Source organism: Pseudophryne corroboree, chromosome 2, assembly GCF_028390025.1.
Source record: "Pseudophryne corroboree isolate aPseCor3 chromosome 2, aPseCor3.hap2, whole genome shotgun sequence".
In the NCBI taxonomy this organism is placed as follows: Eukaryota; Metazoa; Chordata; class Amphibia; order Anura; family Myobatrachidae; genus Pseudophryne; species Pseudophryne corroboree.
In genome coordinates this window covers 512,890,035-512,912,373 of record NC_086445.1, presented here as the reverse complement: position 1 = coordinate 512,912,373, position 22,339 = coordinate 512,890,035, and the positions used below count along the sequence as shown (strand labels likewise).

The window sequence follows — 22,339 nt, the reverse complement described above, 5'->3', positions numbered from 1 at the left end:
ATCTCAATGCACGTGTGAAAATGGCGGCGACGCGCGGCTCCTTATATAGAATCCGAGTCTCGCGAGAATCCGACAGCGTCATGATGACGTTCGGGCGCGCTCGGGTTAACCGAGCAAGGCGGGAGGATCCGAGTCTGCTCGGACCCGTGAAAAAAACATGAAGTTCGTGCGGGTTCGGTTTCAGAGAAACCGAACCCGCTCATCTCTACAGAGAACCCACAGGCCAGGGGGGAGTCAGAATGAGCACCTTTGTTTTTATGCATGGTAGCAGTCAGGGGTGGTTTAACAGCGTAGATGCCCTGTGTGCAGACTCCATGTGGGCCCCCTCCAGAATCTACTGCGCATGTGCAGGTCCCTGGAAACATGGCGTCCGCCATGTTACCATTGAATAATCTCTACTGTGCATGTGTACATCACTGGGAAAATGGCTGCTGCACCATTTTCTGGGTGATTTCTGCTACAGTGGAGACTCCAGAGATTTAAGGTGCAGGGTTTATAGATACACAAATTATAGATACACCAAAGATAGCGGTAGTTTCTATACATGTAATGCAGGCCTGGCCAACCTGTTGCTCTCCAGCTGTTGTAAAACTACAATTCCCAGCATGCTTTGCCACAGTTTTGCTATTAGGGAATGCTAAAACTGTGGTAGAGCAAGCTGGGATGTGTAGTTTCACAACAGCTGGAGAGCCACAGGTTGGCCATGCCTGATGTAAGGAATAAGGATAGCCCCATAGAGGTTCCACTACAATAACAAAAGACCTGTAATCAATGCAGTTTATTGCTTTCATTAAAGAGGACGCGTGTTTCACTGTACTGTGGCTTTGTCACAGGTAAATGGATCATCTGATCCTTTTACCAGTGACCAAGCCACAGTCAGATCCATTGTCCTCCAGAATGTGACTTGCATCAGAGGCACAATAATGTATGTATTCACTAATCTGCAACACTGACTCTAAAGGCCAGTACTCACTGGCCGATGGCAGAGAGATGTGTGCTGAGCGAACCGCTCAGCACACATCTCTCCCGGCGCTCAGCACAGCGCGATCTGTGCTGAGCGCGCGGGGGGAGACGGGGGGCCGCTCACTTCACCCAGCGGGTGAAGTGAGCGACCCGCTAGATTGGCCTGCATGCAGGCCAATCTAGCAGCAGCGATAGCGATGTGCGGGGCTGCGCATCGCTATCGCTGAGGGGGCTACACACGGAGCGATCGTGCTTAAAATCTAAGCAATCTAGTCAGATTGCTTAGATTTTAAGCAGCGATCGCTCCGTGAGTACCCCCCTTTAGTGTAACCTGAATTTAGAATATTGGTTACTATTTATTTTGTGTAAACTGGGATAGAATTCAAAAGGATAGGCAGTTATTTAATTACTGTTTTCAGTAATACAATAAACTCTGTATTTACATAAACGATTACAATAATTATTGTTATATATTCAAACCTGACTGTGGAGCAACTAGATTTTTAATCTGTGTGTTTCACATGCTATATTTTGCTAATTTTTTTGTATGTACAGGTTGAGTATCCAATATCCAAATATTCCGAAATACGGAATTTTTTGAGTGAGATAGTGAAACCTTTGTTTTCTGGTGGCTCAATGTACACAAACTTTGTTTAAAGGTATTACAAATATTGTATTAAATGACCTTCAGGCTGTGTGTATAAGGTGTATATAAAACATAAATTAATTGTGTGAATGTACACACACTTTGTTTAATGCAGAAAGTTATTAAAAATATCGGTTAAAATGACCTTCAGTCTGTGTGTATAAGGTGTATATGAAACATAAATGCATTTGGTGCTTAGACTTAGGTCCCATCGCCATGATATTTCACTATGGTATGCAATTATTCCAAAATACGGAAAAATACGATATCCAAAATACTTCTGGTCCCAAGCATTTTGGATAAGGGATACTCAACCTGTATATATTTTTGTATGTATATCATAAGTCTGCCTTAAGTTTGTTGTCATTGTAATTTAGCCCAGCCTAAGACGTTTCCTTCACCTATTGTAAATTCTCCTGTATTAACTCTAGAGAGCACTATTCCACCTTAGAAAGGTAATTATTATAGCATTTCATTCTGGAAATACTGTTTTTTTTCCATAATTATATCTTTCAAGGTAATAGTCCAGTGCTGGGATTTTCTCCCCCTCCTCCCTTTCATGTATTACCAATATTACAGGTGTAGTAAATGTTAACCACCAAACTAGGTAGGAAGCAGAAAAGGCCTAGGGGTAAATTTACTAAGATGGGAGTTCTATTTAAGATGGGATGTTGCCCAGAGCAACCAATCAGATTCTACTTTTCATTTATCTAGCATCTTCTAGAAGATAATACCTAGAATCTGATTGGTTGCTATGGGCAACATCCCATCTCAAACAGAACTCACATCTTAGTAAATTTACCCCCTAGTGTTTGGTAACCTACTTTCTTTTGATCGGTAAGTGGAGGTGAGTCACAATGAGGGGAAGTCAGTTAAGCACTCAGCAGTAGCCTTGGATGCATGTATAGTGCTAAGGATATCCAGGGTCGGACTGGCCCACAGGGGTACCAGGGAAACCACCGGTAGGCCCCACTGCCTGAGTGCCCACTCCTTCCTCTACGGATCAGGTTCCAGACTGTGCACTTGTATTATACATGGTAGATATGTTGCATTACACTGCACTAGACTATTGTGTATTTCAAGCCTCTGTGGAGGCTGGCCACACCCCCTTTGTAGACTGGCCACACCCTTAAGTATGGGCCCCTATCACTGCATTCCCCCAGTGGGCCCTTCATGCCCCAGGCCGACACTGAGGATATCCATATGTAAGGAGGGACCTGCCATTGAGATTTTACATGCTAAGAATGGGTCATACTCTCACCAATTACAGCTCTATGACCAGCAGCTGGAGAGCAGTCACCTGGAGTCACTTCATTAGCACATAGAGCTGCAAAAAAAGACAAAGTCAGTAAACATGCATAAAGAGAAAAGCATTCAACATTGGGCCAAATTCAGATCTGATCGCAGCAGCAAATTTGTTAGCTAATGGGCAAAACCATGTGCACTGCAGGGGGGCAGATATAACGTGCAGACAGAGTTATAGGCCCTACACACTGGCCGATAATCCTCAAAGATATGAACGATCTCGTTCATTATTGAACGAGATAACGTTCATATCTTTGCGTGTGGAGTCACCAGCGATGAACGATGCGCAGCCCCGCGCTAGTTCATCGCTGGTCCCCCGTCGGCTGTGCATGCAGGCCAATATGGACGATCTCGTCCATAGTTGTCTGCACTTCAATGGAGCCGGGTGACGGGGTGCGTGAAGAAACTTCACTCCCACCCCCCACCGCCGGGTCACCCGTCGGCCGTATCCGCCGTCGGGCAGCTCGGCGGCGGATCTTTAAATGTGTAGGGCCGATAAGATTTGGGTGGGGTGTGTTCAAACTGAAATCTAATTTGCAGTGTAAAAATAAAGCAGCCAGTATTTACCCTGTACAGAAACAAAATAACCCACCCAAATCTAACGCTCTCTGCGCATGTTATATCTGCCCCACCTGCAGTGCACATGGTTTTGCCCATTAGCTAACAAATTTGATGCTGTAACCAGGTCTGAATTAGGCCCTTTGTGTACTTTTGTGTACAAATTCATTGTATAGGTCACAGACATAGCACTGCAAGTTCATATATAGTAACACTTCTCAGCAGTGCCTAGTCTATAGCCATACCACAGTTTGAAAGGGTTGGGTATGTGCTACCGCCACATTTTAGTGCATCATACTTTTGACTTCTATACTGGGCAGACAAATCTGATTTATACACTTTTACACTGTCCAAATAACCCAGCAGTCAAACCTGGGTAGTGAGTAGGGTTGCCACCTCTTGTATCATCGATTCCTGTAGATCCCCCTCCCGACACCAAGCAATGTTCAAGTAAATAAAATTATGTACCATATTTATAAAATAGTAAATAGGTATTTTATTAGAAATACACCAAGTTTTGAAAAAACTACTTTCATATAGACAAAACGTCCAGAACAGTTTGGTATTCACCTGTTTTTTTTTAAAGTTGTATTCTACTTCTTATAGCTCTATTTATTACTTGAACGCACAGATTTTAATATGTCTGGCTTTGAACAAACAAATGCTGTCTGTCTGTCTGCCGCTCTGAGCGACACTGGGCACTACTAGTGCTGCACTAGCCTAGGTGAGTACATTTAAATAATCTACTTAGATCACAAATAACCCCCTTTAGAATACCTCCCCCACACATGAGAGCACAGACAACAAATCCAGAACACACAAAATGTATCCCACTACACCAACACAAATGGTCTAACCTTCCATAATCCAACTCCATGGGAGCAGCAAACTAAAGCCATTCACGGCCGTCCCGCACGCCGTACGCACCGCCGCCCCCAGCAGTCCCACTGGTTTGTGGGCTGGTGGAGGCGGAGATCTGCTAAGAGTGACATGTCTATGTCAGACTGACACGGACTTGTCAGTCTTAGCAGAGCTCCGCCTCCACCAGCCCATAAACCAGTGAGACTGCTGGGGGCGGCGCCGGTGCGTGTGGTGCACACATAGGGGACAGGATGGCTGTGACTGACACAGACCTGCCTCTGCTCCCAGGTCCCCTTATTACGCTTCCAGACCCGCTTCCACTCCCAGGTCCCCTTATTCCGGGAGAATCCTGGAATGCAGGTGAGGGGAAAAGCCTCCCGTTAGGTTGCCACCAAATCCTAGAGAATCCCGGAAACCTGGGAGAGGTGGCAACCCTAGTAGTGAGTGGGGTTGGACCCTTGTAACAAGGCAGTGTAAATGTATACCCTAGGTCTCTGAGACAGAGTCCATTTACAGCAAGGGGAGATCGGATTTCCCAGAGCTTGGATATAATATGATATCATCTATTCTCCACGCGCTGGCAGAAGAGCCCCACTGCACATGGGTGCAGTATGAAAGATGCCGGCTCGGGGATAACCCGGGGCGGCACCACAGTGTGAAAGGAGTCTATCCCGGGTCAGACCGGGACTTTGGTGTAAAGGGGTATTAGGTGCACTTCATTATCTATTCTTCTAAATGCTCCAGGCTTCAATAGTGAACTGGAGAGAACACAATTATTCTATAGACTGATCTCTTGCTTCTGCTCAAAGATGCAATTTCCTGTCTGTAGACCGATTTCCCTGCATGACACACAGCTATAACACTATAGTGGAAGTAGCCAATTTAGGACTATTGTTTTTTTTTGTTTTGTTTTTTTACACAGAACTTTCACTTCTTTCTTTTGACTTAAGCATAATATAATTTACATTTAACCACTATCTTCTTGCATACATGAAAGCATGAATGCTATTTGAACAACCTTCACAGTAATGTATTCTACATAAATAGCAGGACATTACCATTGCATCATTGTGGGGCAAAAAATTAGGTGTTGGTGGGGGGGATGGGGGTGGAGTCAATGATACTTCATCCTCCCAAGATACCTACCCTGCTGTTATGAACATGCACTGGTTGGGTCATAGCCAGAACTTTGTGGACCTCATAGTAACATTCTGAAGGGGTTCCTGCCCCATTGCCACTTAGCAGCAGCTATTCATTTTATGCCCCATAATAATGACTAGCTCATTTTCTATTATAGAGTCTTAGTTAATGTTTTGCCCCATAGTAGTGCCCTAGTTTCTTTTATTAACCATAACAGTGTCCTAGTTCACATTATATCACATTGTCGGGCTGCCAGTACACATTATGCAACATAGAACCCCTAATTCACATTATGACACACAATATCACCAGTTCATATTATGCCACATTACAGTGCCCCGGTTTATATAATGCCACACTATAGTTCCTCCACTTCATATTGTGCCACATTACAGTGCCTACAGTTCATATTATACCACACTATAGTGCCTCCACTTCATATTGTGCCAATTCAACATTATAATGCCTTCTAGTTAATTTTATTCGATTTTACAATGAGCAGGCCCCAAGGCAAAAGTCTGCAAGGGACCCTAGGGACCACCCAATGGTGAAAAATGTATATAACACATCTAACTTTGACAGGGAAGGTGGGCCCTTCTCAGCTCTGGGCCCCATAGCAGCTGCACTCCCTGTAACCATGGTAGTTATGCCCTTGACCACTAGGTTTTATTACATAAACCTCAACTGTCGGGCATGATCTGCATAGCACAATTTTCACGGCCCCCCAGTGGACACCCCTCCCCATCGACCCACCCCTGCATACTACTCAGAGCTCTAACCCTATCCTTCCATCGTACTTCAGCACACCAGCTCTTCCCACAGACTACTTCTGCTCAACGCCCTGCACACTACTTAGAGCTCCTCCCCGGTGGACAGGGCAGGTGGGCATTCACCTTCAGAGCCTGGCGCTGCTGTTTACTTATGTGCACTGCTAGCACGTCCTTGCTCTCCCGGCCGTCTCCTTTTCTCCTCACTGACTGATACAGGGAAGAGGCATGGCTGTAATCCGGGCATGTCCCTGCAAGCTCAACTACACCTCCTCCCAGCATCAGTGACATTGAGAAAAGACCGAGTCGACTGGAAGCGGAGATGTGCCTGGCGTGCAGTGCAGCAGCACAGCATACTACTAAAGGCAGCTATGGGGCTCCAAAGGTGAGTGCTAGTCTGCTGGAAGCACAACTGGGTGCAGGGGGAGAGTGGGCCCCAAAGGCAGCCCGGGCCCCCGTAGCAGCTCCACCTCCCGCCCCTATTGTAGCTACACCTTTGGTGGTGAACCCTTTAGAATTTTCTGAACTTCTGCAAATTTTACCCCAAATGAGTTCAGATGTTCATCAAAGCCAACAAATAAAGGCAACCCAATGAATCAAATAACACACAGAATATATTTTTTTATTTGCTTATTTTCCAGAATTATTAAAAAAAAAAAAAAATTTTTGTGAGAAAAAGTATGTAAATCTCTAGGATTATCAGTACAGTTAAGGGAGTGTTAATCAATATGATGACAAACGATTGTGAGTCTGGGTGGCCCGACCTTACTTAAAATAAACCACACAGTTAACATGGTGACGTGACTAATTTGTTTGACATTTGATCAGTTTGCTTTCCCAGATGCTTTTGTTCAATACTTACAAATGTTATAAACTAACTCTAACATTCAAATCATGTCTAATAATTATTTCTCTGCAGCTTTCGCTGTTCACTGCGGAAAAAGCAAGGGATGCCCCTTATCACTCAGGTTTGCTCTGGACCTGGAGCTTCTAGCTGTAGCATTATGTAACAGGATAGATTATGAAGGTATGCCCTTAGGCAGCAGCGAATGCAAAGGTGATTTGTTTGCCAACGATATGACTGACACAATGCAGTTGCCTCTACCCAAACCCCCGGCCTGATCCGGTTGTAGCATCAGAGGGGGGATGGAAGATGGGTGCCAGCAAGTGTGGCTTGTGGAAGCGATTTTGCGGTGGTACCAGTGTCTTGGATGCCAGCTAAACCAAGCGGTGTAGAGGAGGATGAGCAGGAGACTGCCCTGCAGTTGGAGACCCTGGATGTACTGTTGCACTACTGGAAAGCAGAGCATAGGCTCTACACAGAAGGGGACCACAATTTGCAGCATTATCACCAGTACTAGTAATAGTGACTCAGTCTGACTTACTCATCACAGTATAACTCGTTGTGAAAGAGGAGGTCGTCTTACTAGAGGAGAAGAGGAGGTCCCTCCCACAAATGATGGACAGCTTTATTTTTACAATGCAACTTATATTTGAGTTTAGACACATCCCTCTCACATCTAAATCTCTCTCACATTTTAAATCACCCCCACCTAGACAACATGGTTTGTCCGGGTGCATAGTTACTTTCGTGTTTTGCTTTACTCCCAAACTTATGGGCCCTACACACTGCGCGATATTTGTGAAAGATATGAACGATCTCGTTCACTAATGAACGAGATACCGTTCATATCTTGGAGTGTGGAGGCACCAGTGATGAACGATGCGTGGCCCCGCGCTCGTTCATCGCTGGTGCCCCATCGCTTGTGCATGCAGGCCAATATGGACGATCTCATCCATATTTGCCTGCACTTCTATGGAGCCAGGTGACGGGGGGAGCGAAGAAACTTCACCCCAAAACGATTGCAACAGGGTGCGGAAATTAATGTTACATATCTTATATTCTCCCAAACACCAATATATCATTATAAACTTTTATCAACATTTCCAGTGTTGGTAATGATGCATTTTTTTACCTTCAAACCAGAATACACAATAATTAGGTACTCTCTAGGGGTGTAGTATGGTATGCCGGTGGCCGGGCTCCGGGCGACCAGCATACCGGCACCGGAAGCCCGACCGCCGGCATACCGACAGCGTGGCGATCGCAAATTAGCCCCTTGCGGGCTCGCTGCGCTCGCCACGCTGCGGGCATGGGCTACGTGCGCCACCCTATTTATTCTCCCTCCAGGGGGGTCGTGGTCCCCACGAGGGAGAAATAGTGTTAGTATGCCGGCTGTCAGGATTCCGGCGCCGGTATACTGTGCGCCGGGATCCCGATAGCTGGCAACCTGAAGACCACCCCTCTCTAGGAGTCCCACAATTTCAGTATGTTCTACTGGAGAAAGTATGTTCTACCAAGAAAGTAGCCACCCTCCTGGATCACAGGATGTGAATCACATCATCATGTTACCATCTGTGTAGTGATGTGAATCGTGTCATTGTGCAGCAGGGGCAGGATGAAGCAAATCACTCTGTCTCGGTATTCTCACTTCCACTAGGGATCTCCGGGAGGATAGTGTGCTGTTCACTTATGATAACCATTTCTTTTTTATCGTTATTATTAGCAATGATTTGTTGGCACCACAGTGCTTTGCAGTGGCAAACAGTGGAAAAACAGGACAAACATAAAATAAGGACATGCAATGTAGACAGAATTACTGCAGACATGAATACAAAAGGGGGGGTGTTACTCATGAGAGAGCTTGGCTGAGAATTAAGATTGGAATAATTGTTGGCGTGAGGTATTGTCACTAGCAAAGCCTATTTCATTACTTTCTAATACATAGGATATATCATAAAGCATTTACATACAGCTGTGTATTCTCTGAAGATGAGACCTTACTGTTTCTGCAAGTTCTTAATATCTAAAACAATATTTTTAAAATTCTCCATTGCCAGGTTCAGGATAGCTAACCCTGGGTGTGATTCTAAAGCTATAGTTATCATTTACAGAATTGTTTAAAATACCGATTTAGAAAATTATGCACCTCATTATTTACATATTTCTAGACTGTATGTCTTAAATTCCGCCACTCAGCAAACGTGCAACATAGATGACAACTTCTAAAAAGTTCTAGTTAATTAAAAACAATTACTTAGTTACATGGAAAGAGTAACATCTTTCTCTACTGTTGGCATGGCCAGATTAAGGGGGGAGCACAGGGGATACTGTACCCTGGACTCCTCTCTGTCAGGGGGACCCCCAGCCAGAGCATCACTAGCTCTCCCTGATGTGCAGCAGCGGAACCAGGCAGCCAGAATGTGAGAAGGACAGTATGCAATGCATGTACTAGAGACACAGGAGTAGTAGGTTTCATTACCTACCGATGGAGCTTCCCAACTAGAGGAGAGATAGGAGGTGAGAGAGCTGTAAGTGACCCAGGGATCCCAGCAGCTCCTCCTCTTCTGTGTTGAAATACCTTTCTTGTCAATTAAATAGTTTAACTCCGGTGATGCCAATCATATATTAACAGGGAAGTCCAGGAGCAGAGCATTTTGTCCCTCCTGTAATGGGTCATGTTGGGAGGTATGCATAAGGAGAACAGAATGACAATGTTGGAATGGAGAGAGTTAAACCTCCTGGGCTGGGGGTGGATACAGCCAATCAGGGAAAGTGAGAGGTGGTGTCAGTGGTTGTATTGGGCTGGTTCTGTGTGGTACCTTGTCTATATTCGCCTGGTGTTATAGGTTTTTTGGTATTGCAACTGTTTGTGATTTGATTGTTCAATTGTTAAGTACGTTAACATCCAGTATGTTCGTGTGTTATCCCCTGTTCATCCTACTCAGGGATTAGCTACTCGCCGCTGCTGGCAGTGGGGGTCTGGAGTTATTTTTCACTTTTTTGCCTGACCTGACGGACTGAATTCGGTTTATTCTATTCTAATTCGGCTAATTGGACTCCAATTGAAAGTGCCTCGGCAGGCTTTTTAAGTTTCACCACCAGCTGAGTTTTCTCTGTGTCCCTCCCCCCTCCCCATTTCCTTTTGGAACTTTAAGGTTTCCCCCTTTTTTCTTTTTCATTTAATTTTATTCCTTTCCCATTGTGTCTTTATGTTCGCTTCGATTGGCTTGAAGCTTGTTTGCACGGCCAGGCCGTGGTATTCAAAAATAAATTTTCCTTTTTGGCAGATCCTTCAGGTTTATTGCAAGTTTGCATTCATTTTGGCCTAATTTACTATCTTACTTTTATTTCATTTCCTTCATTTTAGGTTGGGAGGAGGATGGTTTTACAGTGTGGGTAGTTGGTCACTCCTACGTGTACTGGGCGGCCAGGTTTTTGGCATCTAAGGGGGCGCAGTTTTTTCCACGGGCTTGTGGTATTCGTTGGCTTGGCTGGCGCGGAATGTTGTGGCAGGACCTTAAAAGTAGGCTATTGGGTCAGGCTCGGGTGCATGGTGTCCCTGGAGTTTTGTTGGTGCACCTAGGTGGTAATGATTTGGGTAAGAGGACATCACTAGATTTGAGATGTTCTATGATAAAGGATTTGGCTAGTATCGCCGTGTCCTGGCCTCAATGTACATAGTTTTTTTCTTTCATAGTTCCAAGATTGTGTTGGCGGGGTCGCCCTATTGATGAGGCCAGAAAAAAGGTGAATTCGGCAGTGGCGAAGTGGGTTCTGGCTCACGGTGGTGCGGTGGTTCGCCATGATAGGATCAGGTATCGTTATGATTACCTTTTTCGGGCCGATGGTGTGCCCTTGTCGCAGGAAGGATTGGTGTTTTTCCTGGAGGATCTGTTTTCTGTTTTGGATCATTTGGGTTGTGGGTATGGTGGCGGTGCGAAGCCTCTTTACGAAGAGCCTTTCGCTGTTGGCGGAAAAGAGCAGCAGGTTCTCGTGTTGGAGTTGTTAGTCACAGTTTTTTAGTCGGTTTGGTGCTGTTTAGGTGCACTCTCCTTCGTTGACTGTTATATCTGCTGGACCACCCTTCAGGGGGCAGCGTCATCACCCTTCAGGGTGGGTAGTCAAGAGGAAGGTTGAGTGGATACCTATGTTTTGGGATTTGGAGTGGTTTAGATTTAATTAGCTTGGGGTTTTTTGTGTTTGGATTTCAGCCGTTCTTTTTTCTGGCCACCATACTCTTTTTATTAATATTCATATTAATTTCATTTTATTACAGGTTTTCTCTAGTTATTTAGATTAATAATAAATAGCTAACAACTTTCTGCCAAAATACATGTGTCCGTGTTGTTATTCTATTGTTAAGTTGTTTAGAATTGTTCATTGTCATGAGGGAGTGAAACCCCTCAGCCAGTAGGAGGTTTATCTACTATCAGGGCTGCCATCAGAAACTGTGGGGCCCGAGACTGACGAAATAGACAGTGCCCCTCCCCCCCCCCAAAAAAGATTTTGCCGCACCGCTCCACTCCTATGTGATGCGGCAAAATCTTTTTTTTGGGGGGGAGGGGCACTGCGGGGGGCGGGGCCAAGCACTGATCTGTAAAAGCCCATTGATAAAAGACATGAAAGCGGCACAAGAATAAGTGCCTCGTTGAGAGGGGCACATGTGATTGGACAGCGGATCCAGGGCTGGATCCGCTGGTCCAATCACCGAGACGCTGCGTTATGAGTGCTCACCTCCCTCTCCTCCTGACATGCCCGTCGCTGTAAGCTCCTCCGTTATGTGATGCGGGCGCTTCCGCCCCCCCTTCCTCCTGTGTCATCTCTCCCTGCGCCGGGCCGATGGAAAAGTGAAGCAGCAGCTCCTCTCCTCCGTGATGCGATGCGGGCGCTTCCGCCCCCCCCCCCCTTCCTCCTGTGTCACGCTCTCCCTGCGCCGGGCCAATGCTAAAGATAAGGAGCAGCTGGAGGCCGGCTGCACCTTTATCTGGGTCAGTGTCAGTCTCTCCCCACCCCCTCTGTATTTCTGTTGTTCTGGCGTTCTGTCTCTATTTTTCTGTTTCCCTCTCTGTCGGTCTCTTAGGGCGGTATGTACTAACCTCCACCATCGCGATAACTGTACTTTTCTCTGCGCTCTCAATCTCCCCTCCGCTGCCCGCCGCTCCCCCGTCTGTTTTCTCATCCCCTTCTCCCTCTTCCTCATCACAGCGGCCACTGTGTTCTCTGATCGCTGCGCTCACCCTGACCGTTTGGCACATGCGCATCCGGGTTCTGCTTTTCCGGGCATGCGCACACCGTCAGTCAGTCAGCGCATGGCCGGAAAAGCAGAACCCGGATGCGCATGCGCCAAACGAACAGGGTAAGCGCAGCGATCAGAGACCACAGTGGCCACGGTGATGAGGGAGAAGGGGATGAGAAAACAGATGGGGGAGCGGCGGGCAACGGAGGGGAGATTGAGAGCACAAAGTACAGTTATCGCGATGGCGGAGGTTAGTACATCCCGCCCTTAAGGTGGGTACACACTGGCCGATATATTGCGGGTCCGTCGGCCAGTGTTTACAGGCGATATGTCTGTGAACTCCGTCGTTCACAGATGTATCGCGTCAGCCCTGCAGCACAGCCGACGGCCAATATATCTACCGATATATTGACGCGGCGCTGTGTGTTTACGGGAGACCAGCCGGCCGCCCGTACACATGCTGCGGTAGTCTTCGGTGATTGACAGCTGAACTGGGCGGGCATGTGTACACGCCTGCCCAGTTCATGATGTCAGTCCCCGACGGATCGGGCAGTGTGTATGCACAGCACACTGCCCGATCCGTCCATAGATATATCTGCCGATCAATTGATCTGCAGATATATCTATCAATGTGTACCCACCTTATCACCTGCTTAGTCTTTCTCTCAGTGTCACTCTGTGTGTGTTCTCTCTCTCTTTTTTTTTTTCCTCTCTCTCCCCTGCAGGTACCCCTATTGGATTGAAGTGGACATGATTCTCGGCGTAGGATGTAGGTAAGTGATCTCTCACTCTCATTTTTACAGGTACCCCTAATTGGATTCTACTGGACAAGTGGACGGGATTCTCGGCGTTGGATGTAGGTAAGTAATCTCTCTCTCTCATTTTTACAGGTACCCCTAATTGGATTCTACTGGACAAGTGGACGGGATTCTCGGCGTTGGATGTAGGTAAGTAATCTCTCTCTCTCATTTTTACAGGTACCCCTAATTTGATTCTACTGGACAAGTGGACTTGATTCTCGGCGTTGGATGTAGGTAAGTATGTGTGAGTGCGTAAGTGTGTTTTAATAAATTTTTACTTTCAAGGTGTGTGTGTTGTGTTTTTATTTGGGTATTTTTGTTGTTGTAGAACTACAGGTACCAGCGGGCCCATTATTTCCCCGCATGCTGGTACTTGTGGTTCTCCAAGTACCAGCAAGCGGGTGAGGCTTGCTGGGCCTTGTAGTTCCACAACAAAAAACAATATCCTTTCCCCCCCCACACTTATGGCTATCAGCCCGGCACCCACCGCCCCGGGGTGCTGGGAACAGCCCCGGGCTTCACCCCTGGCCCTTGGGTGCCTGGAGGGGGTGACCCCTTGATTTAAGGGGTCCCCATTCCTCCAGGGAACCCCCGACCAGTGGCGACTAGTTGGGGGGGTAATGCCACGGCCGCAGGAACCAATATAAAAGTATCCCCCGGCTGTGGCATTATCTCCCTGGCTAGTGGAGACCGGTGCTGGTTTTGAAAATACGGGGGACCCCTACATCTTTTGTCCCCCATATTTTTGGAACCAGGACCAGACTAAGAGCCCGGTGCTGGTTGTCTAAATACGGGGAACCCCTGTCCAATTTTTTCCCCAGTATGTAAACAACCATATACCTTGAGAAAGCTGTTGTTACAGTGAAACGCGTTGGTCTGGAGAAGTTGGGCATACAGACTCCAATTGCCAAAACACCTGGAACAAGCCTGGAAGTCCATCCACCTGCCTAAATGGGGAATTGACAGATATCCACTATAACGAAAGAAGACCAAGCTACGAATAGGACTGAGCTGCCACTCGGAACAAAGCAAAAGGTCGGTTTCTAAAAGAAATTTGTGGACTTACATCTGCCTGCATTGCAAATTGCCCCCAGGACTGTGGCACAAGTTCCAAGGAGTATATGCACCAATTGATCTCTCAACTTCTCATATGGTAATATACCAAACCATTCTGCTGTGCTGTGCTTGCCCAATAAGCTTATATATCAGTATAATATTACTTTTATTTTATTTTTTAATTGATGTACATCCATGAATTTTTAATTAATTGTTGCAACATAATTTACTAAATAAAACTCAATTGTTTTACTCCATATCCAGTTTTTTCCAAGCGCTGTATATTGTACGTTTTTTATGTAAACAACCAGGACCGGCTCAAAGAGCCCGAGGCTGGTTATACTTAGATGGGGGGATCCCATGCATTTCTTTTTTTAAATTTTAACCCATTCACAGCCTTTTTCACAGATAAGCATGCACGGATCTCACTGATCCATGCATGACTATCCACAACATGCCAGCAAAAAGCAGGTCTATCTGAAAGCTCCATTTTTTTTACGAATTCCATGCTTTCCCGGCAGTGTTTGGCTATTGTCGGCAGTGATTGTGAATACAAATTCTTTGTAAATTACCGAGTTCTATTAAATAACAGCCGTGTTTGACCGATGGTCTATTGATTTATATTTATGTGGTCGGCAGTGTATCTCAATATAAATAGCCCCAACACTGCCGAGATTGGTGTTTAGTAAATTGCCAAGATCACACTTAGAAAAAAAAAAGCCATCTCGAATGAAATCGGGACCTTAGTAATATACCCCAGTTAGTTCAATCTGGCCAGAGGGTGAGAGGGGCCACGATCCCCCACTTCCCCCTTTTCTCTCACTCTCCCGACCCCGGATTCCTGTTCAGGCTGCTCTTGTCACCGGCGATCCCTACAGTTCTAGGCCCAGGCAGGTCCATGTAAGTAAATACCAATATAATTGTCATTCACTGTCTGTTCCCATCACCCTTCTCTCTTTTACACTCTCACCCGCTGCTACTGCTGTTACCCTTTCCCTGGCATCACCCTCTCCCTGTCACCCAGTACAGCCACCCTTTCTCTGGCGTCACCCACTGCTGCCACCCTCTCCCTGGCATCACCCTCCCCGTCACCTTCTCCCTGGCATCACCCACTGCTGTCACCATCTTCCTGGTGGCCCTCTCCCTGGCATCACGCTCTTCCTGGCGTCACGCTTTTCCTGTCACCCTCTCCCTGGCGTCACTCACTCCCTGTCACCCACTGCTGTCACCCTCTCTCTGGCGTCACCATCTCCCTGTCACCCACTGCTGGTTATTTTGTTGTCCAGGACTTCCATAAACTTAATAGCGCCGCATCCACGGTGCTGGTAAGTTAATGGAAGCCCTGGATAACAAAATTGCATTCATGTCCTCCTCCTACTCCCTTCCCAGCCCCAAACACTAATTTTTATTTATTTTTCTATAAAAATGTACAATATATCACAAGTATAATGAGCAGGCAGGCAGCAGTGGCGGCATCGGACTGAGATGCAAATTAGTGGCGGAGGGCTGGGTCAGTTGATGGTGGGCGAGTTTGTAAGCCATTGGTGGTGGCAGTGGCCATCAGCTCAGGGGCAGTAGCGGGCAGTGGCTCGGCAGCGGTAGGGGTCATCGGCAGGATTCGGCGGACATTATGGCTGCAGTGCCTCACCAGCCACTGACCTCACCGCACGCCACTGATGTGATGTCATACATTGTGATGTTAACTAATGGTTGAGCTTTGCGGACCTACAGGAATGGTTCACAGAGTGCTGATGTACAGGGAAGGCTTGTTTTAAAAAGTCATCCCTGTGCATTAGCCCACTGTTGTTTTACAGCCTGGTGCAGCTCTCCAGGTATTGGTGGTAGGAGCCAGGGGTGGGCCTGGGACACCAATAACCACAATCACCCCCTGATGGCTGCCCTGTCTACTATACACTCCCCCCCCCCCCCCCCCCACGGGAACCATTGTCTTAAGTGTCCCGGACCCCCCCCCCCCAAGGCTTAGGGCCTAATTCAGACCTGATCGTAGCAGCAAATTTGTTAGCTAATGGGCAAAACCATGTGCACTGCAGGATGGGGGGGGGGGGGGGGGGGCAGATATAACATGTGCAGAGAGAGATAGATTTGGGTGGGGTGTGTTCAAACAAATCTAAACTGCAGTGTAAAAATAAAACAGCCAGTATTTACCCTGCACAGAAACAATGTAACCCACCCAAATCTCTCTGCACATGTAATATCTGCCCCCCCCCCCCCCCCTCGTCCCCTGCAGTGCACATGGTTTTGCCCATCTGCTAACAAATTTGCTGCTGCGATCAGGTCTGAATTAGACTCTTAATCCGGACCTGACTGTTGGTATATAAATATCTGACTGAGCACCCTCTCTCATGCTACCATACATTCTCACATCCCTAGCTGGCCCTGATGCAAATGTGGCAATGCCATTTCCAGAAGTATTTGCGAATAGACAATGTTTTTCAAACAATGTGTTGGCATGGGGAAGACGATAGCAAAAGAAACAGTTCAGACACCTGTCCAAATGAGAGTAGTTTATCATTATGATAATGATCTTTTAGCCATACAGTCCCTCTACTCTTTCCAGTCATGCTACAAACAAAGCATATTGATTGGCTTATCCATAGATTATTAGCGTTACAAATGTAAGGGCTCTAAACTACAAATACTCAGTTGCTAATTCAGATTTACATACAAATCTGCCACCAATGCAGCTGCATTGTGTGTTTCCAAATATTGGCCACATTTATGTGGCCGCACCGACCCAACCATCTAATTGTGAATTTAGCGGTTATTATCAATGCGTATTTACACATATCCTATCTCTGGTGCAAGAGATTAGTCTGATATCATACAGATTTCTGTATACGTTTTTCTCTGAGTAGCCTACAATTCTGTGAAAACACTCACCGCACACCCTCAATAGACTTAAGCTGGGTACACACTTGTGCCGCAATCGGAACTAATGGCCATCAGCCCAGATTGGCGTACACACTGGAACGATGTCATCAGGTTTGATCTGCAAAACAGCGACTGCAGGCACCTGCATATCGGGCTATAATATGCACCAATATGAGCAATTTGTCAGTCCGATCTACCATATTAGACATCATTAACGCTCAGTGTGTACCCAGCTTTAGGGTCTGATTTAAAGATGGATGCAGTTTGCAGCGCAGCTGCGTCTTTGGATGCAGCAGCTGTGTAACATATGCAAACACAGCAGGAGGCGTCTTGTGTAGTAGACCATCCTGCATGCTTGTGTGATGGGCTGCTGTTCCACCCACCCCACCCCAAAACGGCTGCCTGTCAGTCAGGTTTGCAGGCTCAGGGGCCTCTGCATGGATCTATGCAAGAACCTTTCTGCACATGTGCATGCGCCCCACCATCGGAGATGTACGTAAACCACTGAGTTTATGCACATCTCCAAATCAAGCCGTTAAGCGACACATGGCGGAGATGCATGTGACACAATCACTCATAGTTGTTCAAGGTTGTGTATGTTCAGCTTGGATACATGTGCAGTTAACTGTCCGCTTAATGGACTTCCCTGCAGCTCAGAATCAGCTCCATAAAAAGTGTTGATGTATAGCAAATGAAAATGCAATACTAAAACTAACTGTGGGCCTGATACAGCACAGGGCGCTGTTTTAAATGCCCATGCAGATTCCCAATTATCTAGAATGTGTGCAAGTGCAGGACTCGTTCTGTACATGTGCAGAACGGGTCCTGAGTGATCGCACGCAGTCCTTCTTCTGCCTCTGTCTGATTGACAGTCAGAGGTGTTCGGGGGATGGCCAGTGTTTCCGGAAATGGGAGCGTGTCGCCCCTATTTTTCAGGAGTGGCAAGGCCAGGGTCTGCGTCTCTGGGTGCACACTTCCTGGCCTCGCAAGGCACCCTGCGGTGGCCAGCCTGAGTAAGCTGAGGCTGAGGAAACCACAGTCACAGTGCTAGGATCTGACACCTCCTTCTGCAATTGCATTTTCAGTGTACGGATTTGCAAATCGTCTACTGCTGAATCAGGCCCCATGACCCAAAAGTTTGCCATTTTGGGAAATTAGAAAGAAGTAATACACATGGGGGTAAATTTACTAAGATGGGAGTTCTATTTAAGATGGGATGTTGCCCATAGCAACCAATCAGATTGTACGTCTCATTTATCTAGCACCTTCTAGAAAATATTAACTGGAATCTGATTGGTTGCTATGGGCAACATCCCATCTTGAATAGAACTCCCATCTTAGTAAATTTACCCCATGGATAGAACATTCACAAAAGAATATCCAACCATAATATTAGCAGTAAATACTGAATGATTATCCTTAACAGATTCTCAACTTGCTTTCATTGCATTTCTAGGTCAACATATTTATGCATATGAAATAGGATAGTTAGATATTAAAACACTTTTGAATAACCCTCCTGTTGTTCTTTGTTTTAGTTTTTTTTTGCATGCAGCTTACAGATGATTAAGGATTTTAGCCATATATAACGGCATGACTGAACAGCTGCATGGTTTGTGTAAAGCTAAGGTCTTTAAAATATAAGATGCCACAAAAGAGTTTACGAAGGGAAAAGGGTAAACAGTTGGAAGATGAATTGGGAAGGATACATGTGGATGGGTAAAGTTTAAAGGTGCATACACACGAAGAGATTTTGACTATGAGAGATTTTGACTAACTTTTCCCTTGAACTGGCAGTAGGAGATTTTGACTAACTTTACCAGAGATTTTTTCTAACTATGCAAGAGATTTTGGCTATGGGAGATTTTGGCTATGGGAGATTTTGACTATCTCATTTAAATAAGGGGATGAGTGTCATATATAGGATGAATTTACAGGGTGGCTGGTATTTAAATAGCTAAAAGTTAAAAAAAAATTTTTGCGTGGGTTCCCCCCTCCTATGTAAAACCAGCCTCGGGCTCTTTGAGCCAGTCCTGGTTGTTAAAATACAGAGGAAAAAATAAGTAGGGATCCCCCATATTTAGACAGCCAGCACCGGGCTCTGCGTCCGGTCCTGGTTTAAAAAATACGGGGGACAAAAGACATAGCGGTCCCCCGTATTTCCCAAACCAGCACCGGGCTCCACTAGCCAGGGAGATAATGCCACAGCCGGGGGACACTTTTATATTGGTCCCTGCGGCCGTGCCATTACCCCCCCAACTAGTCACCCCTGGCCGGGGTACACTGGTGAGGACCCCTTAAATCAAGGGGTCCCCCCCTCCAGCCACCCAAGGGCCAGGGGTGAAGCCCGAGGCTGTCCCCCCCATCCGTGGGCCGGTGGATGGGAGGCTGATAGCCTTTCAATAGTAATATTGTTCTTTACAGGAGGCCTATAGGTCCCAGCAAGCCTGCCCCAGCATGCTGGCACTTGGAGAACCACAAGTGCCAGCATGCCCGGACATAAAGGGCCCGCTGGCACCTGTAGTCCACCTGTAAAGAAAATATAAAAAAAAAAACACAACACATTCTTTTAAAAATCCTTTATTAAACTGGGTCTTCACCTGGGGGCGGCGGCCTTTAAGCTCTTTTGCATGGCCGCCGCCTTCCCAGGGCGTCCGGCGTCTTCACCTGGGGGGGCGCCACCTCCCCAGGGCTTCTGGGGTCTTGCTCCGGCGTCTTCACCTGGTGGGCGGCGGCTGCTAAGCTCTTTTGCATAGCCGCCGCCCATCCAGGACTTCCACGGCGTCTTCAGGAGCTTTTCTCCGCTCCTCCTCCGCCGTCGGACTGAAAGCCGCTGCCTCGCGCTGACTTATATAAGTCAGCGGGAGGGGGCGGGGCGATGACGCGGCGAGCCGTGATTGGCTCGCGGCGGCCATCTTGAATTTCAAAAATGACGCTGAGGCGCCATTTTTGAAACTGGTACCGCTCCGCTGCCAAACTCTGCAAGAGAAAGGTAAATTTCCGCCGCCCGCACCGCTGCCGCAACCCGCCGCCGCCCGCACCGCCGCCGCCCACACCGCCACCCGCACCGCCGCCGCCCACACCGCCACCCACACCGCAACCCGCCGCCGCCCGCACCGCCGCCACAACCCGCCGCCGCCCGCACCACCGCCGCCTGCAACATCGCTATCGCTGGGAAAAATCGCTGGCCTCTAGCGATTTTAACTAACTTTACCAGCGACATAGCCAAAATTGACTTGCCGGCACTGACTATTTTTCCCAGCGATAGCGACTTAGCGGGGACGCGCATCGCTATCGCTGCCTGTATACACACGGAGCGATCTGCACTAACTTTCTGAGCGATTTTGACTATATAGTCAAAATCGCTCAGTTATATCGCTCCGTGTGTATGCACCTGTAGTCCCATACACACTGGGCGATACACTAGACGATATAAATGATAACAATCTCTTTTAAAAGATCTATTGTTTATATTGTCTAGTGTATATGCATGAACGATAAACAGACCCACGTTTTGATTTCGTTCAGGCATTATCTACCGAACATACAGCTCAACTTTAACTATATTGTTGAGCTGCATGTTCAGGGAGTGCGGAGGACGACATCACTGAGCGATATCGTTCATCGAGCTCGTTCACTGTGTATCCACTGGCGATCTCCCCTAATTAGCAATCAGCGATATAGCGCTGATTGCTAGTTAGGGGAAGTCGTCCAGTATGTACGGGGCTTTAGGGCAGGGGCGTTTCTACAGAGGAGGGGGCCTGTGTGCACCTCCGAGTGGGCCCCCTCCTCTGTACGGCGCTGTAGACTCCGGCATTGTGCCGGAGTCTACTGCACATGCGCAGGTCTCCGGAAACATGGCGCCCGCCATGATCCGGAGACCAATTTGGCTACCGCGCATGCGCGGCGGCCATTTTGGGGGGCTTCCACCGAGATTGCAGGTCTCGGCGCTGGACTCCGGAAAGGTAAGTGTTAAAATGGGTGCAATGGGTGCGGTGTGGGCCCCCCCTGGACCCAGGGACCCGTGTGCACCGCACCCATTGCACCCATTATAGAAATGCCAATGCTTTAGGGTATAGCAGCAGCGAATGCAAAGGTGATTTGTTTGCCAACGATATGACTGACACAATGCAGTTGCCTCTACCCAAACCCCCGGCCTGATCCGGTTGTAGCATCAGAGGGGGGATGGAAGATGGGTGCCAGCAAGTGTGGCTTGTGGAAGCGATTTTGCGGTGGTACCAGTGTCTTGGATGCCAGCTAAACCAAGCGGTGTAGAGGAGGATGAGCAGGAGACTGCCCTGCAGTTGGAGACCCTGGATGTACTGTTGCACTACTGGAAAGCAGAGCATAGGCTCTACACAGAAGGGGACCACAATTTGCAGCATTATCACCAGTACTAGTAATAGTGACTCAGTCTGACTTACTCATCACAGTATAACTCGTTGTGAAAGAGGAGGTCGTCTTACTAGAGGAGAAGAGGAGGTCCCTCCCACAAATGATGGACAGCTTTATTTTTACAATGCAACTTATATTTGAGTTTAGACACATCCCTCTCACATCTAAATCTCTCTCACATTTTAAATCACCCCCACCTAGACAACATGGTTTGTCCGGGTGCATAGTTACTTTCGTGTTTTGCTTTACTCCCAAACTTATGGGCCCTACACACTGCGCGATATTTGTGAAAGATATGAACGATCTCGTTCACTAATGAACGAGATACCGTTCATATCTTGGAGTGTGGAGGCACCAGTGATGAACGATGCGTGGCCCCGCGCTCGTTCATCGCTGGTGCCCCATCGCTTGTGCATGCAGGCCAATATGGACGATCTCATCCATATTTGCCTGCACTTCTATGGAGCCAGGTGACGGGGGGAGTGAAGAAACTTCACCCCAAAACGATTGCAACAGGGTGCGGAAATTAATGTTACATATCTTATATTCTCCCAAACACCAATATATCATTATAAACTTTTATCAACATTTCCAGTGTTGGTAATGATGCATTTTTTTACCTTCAAACCAGAATACACAATAATTAGGTACTCTCTAGGGGTGTAGTATGGTATGCCGGTGGCCGGGCTCCGGGCGACCAGCATACCGGCACCGGAAGCCCGACCGCCGGCATACCGACAGCGTGGCGATCGCAAATTAGCCCCTTGCGGGCTCGCTGCGCTCGCCACGCTGCGGGCATGGGCTACGTGCGCCACCCTATTTATTCTCCCTCCAGGGGGGTCGTGGTCCCCACGAGGGAGAAATAGTGTTAGTATG

General features: G+C 47.3%; 1 protein-coding gene across 3 annotated transcripts in view; it reads right to left on the bottom strand.

Annotated features, from left to right (window-relative positions):
• LOC135032268 (CYFIP-related Rac1 interactor A-like) overlaps positions 1–22,339 on the bottom strand; it is a 144,383-nt gene that overhangs the window by 90,423 nt on the left and 31,621 nt on the right. For 2 of the 3 annotated variants that reach the window (XM_063954073.1, XM_063954080.1), the window contains exon 2: positions 2,871–2,936. The exons of the other annotated variant lie outside the window; for it this stretch is intronic. The gene's annotated coding sequence lies outside the window, so the exon portion shown is untranslated. The remainder of the gene's footprint in view (positions 1–2,870; positions 2,937–22,339) is intronic. 3 annotated transcript variants of the gene reach the window in all.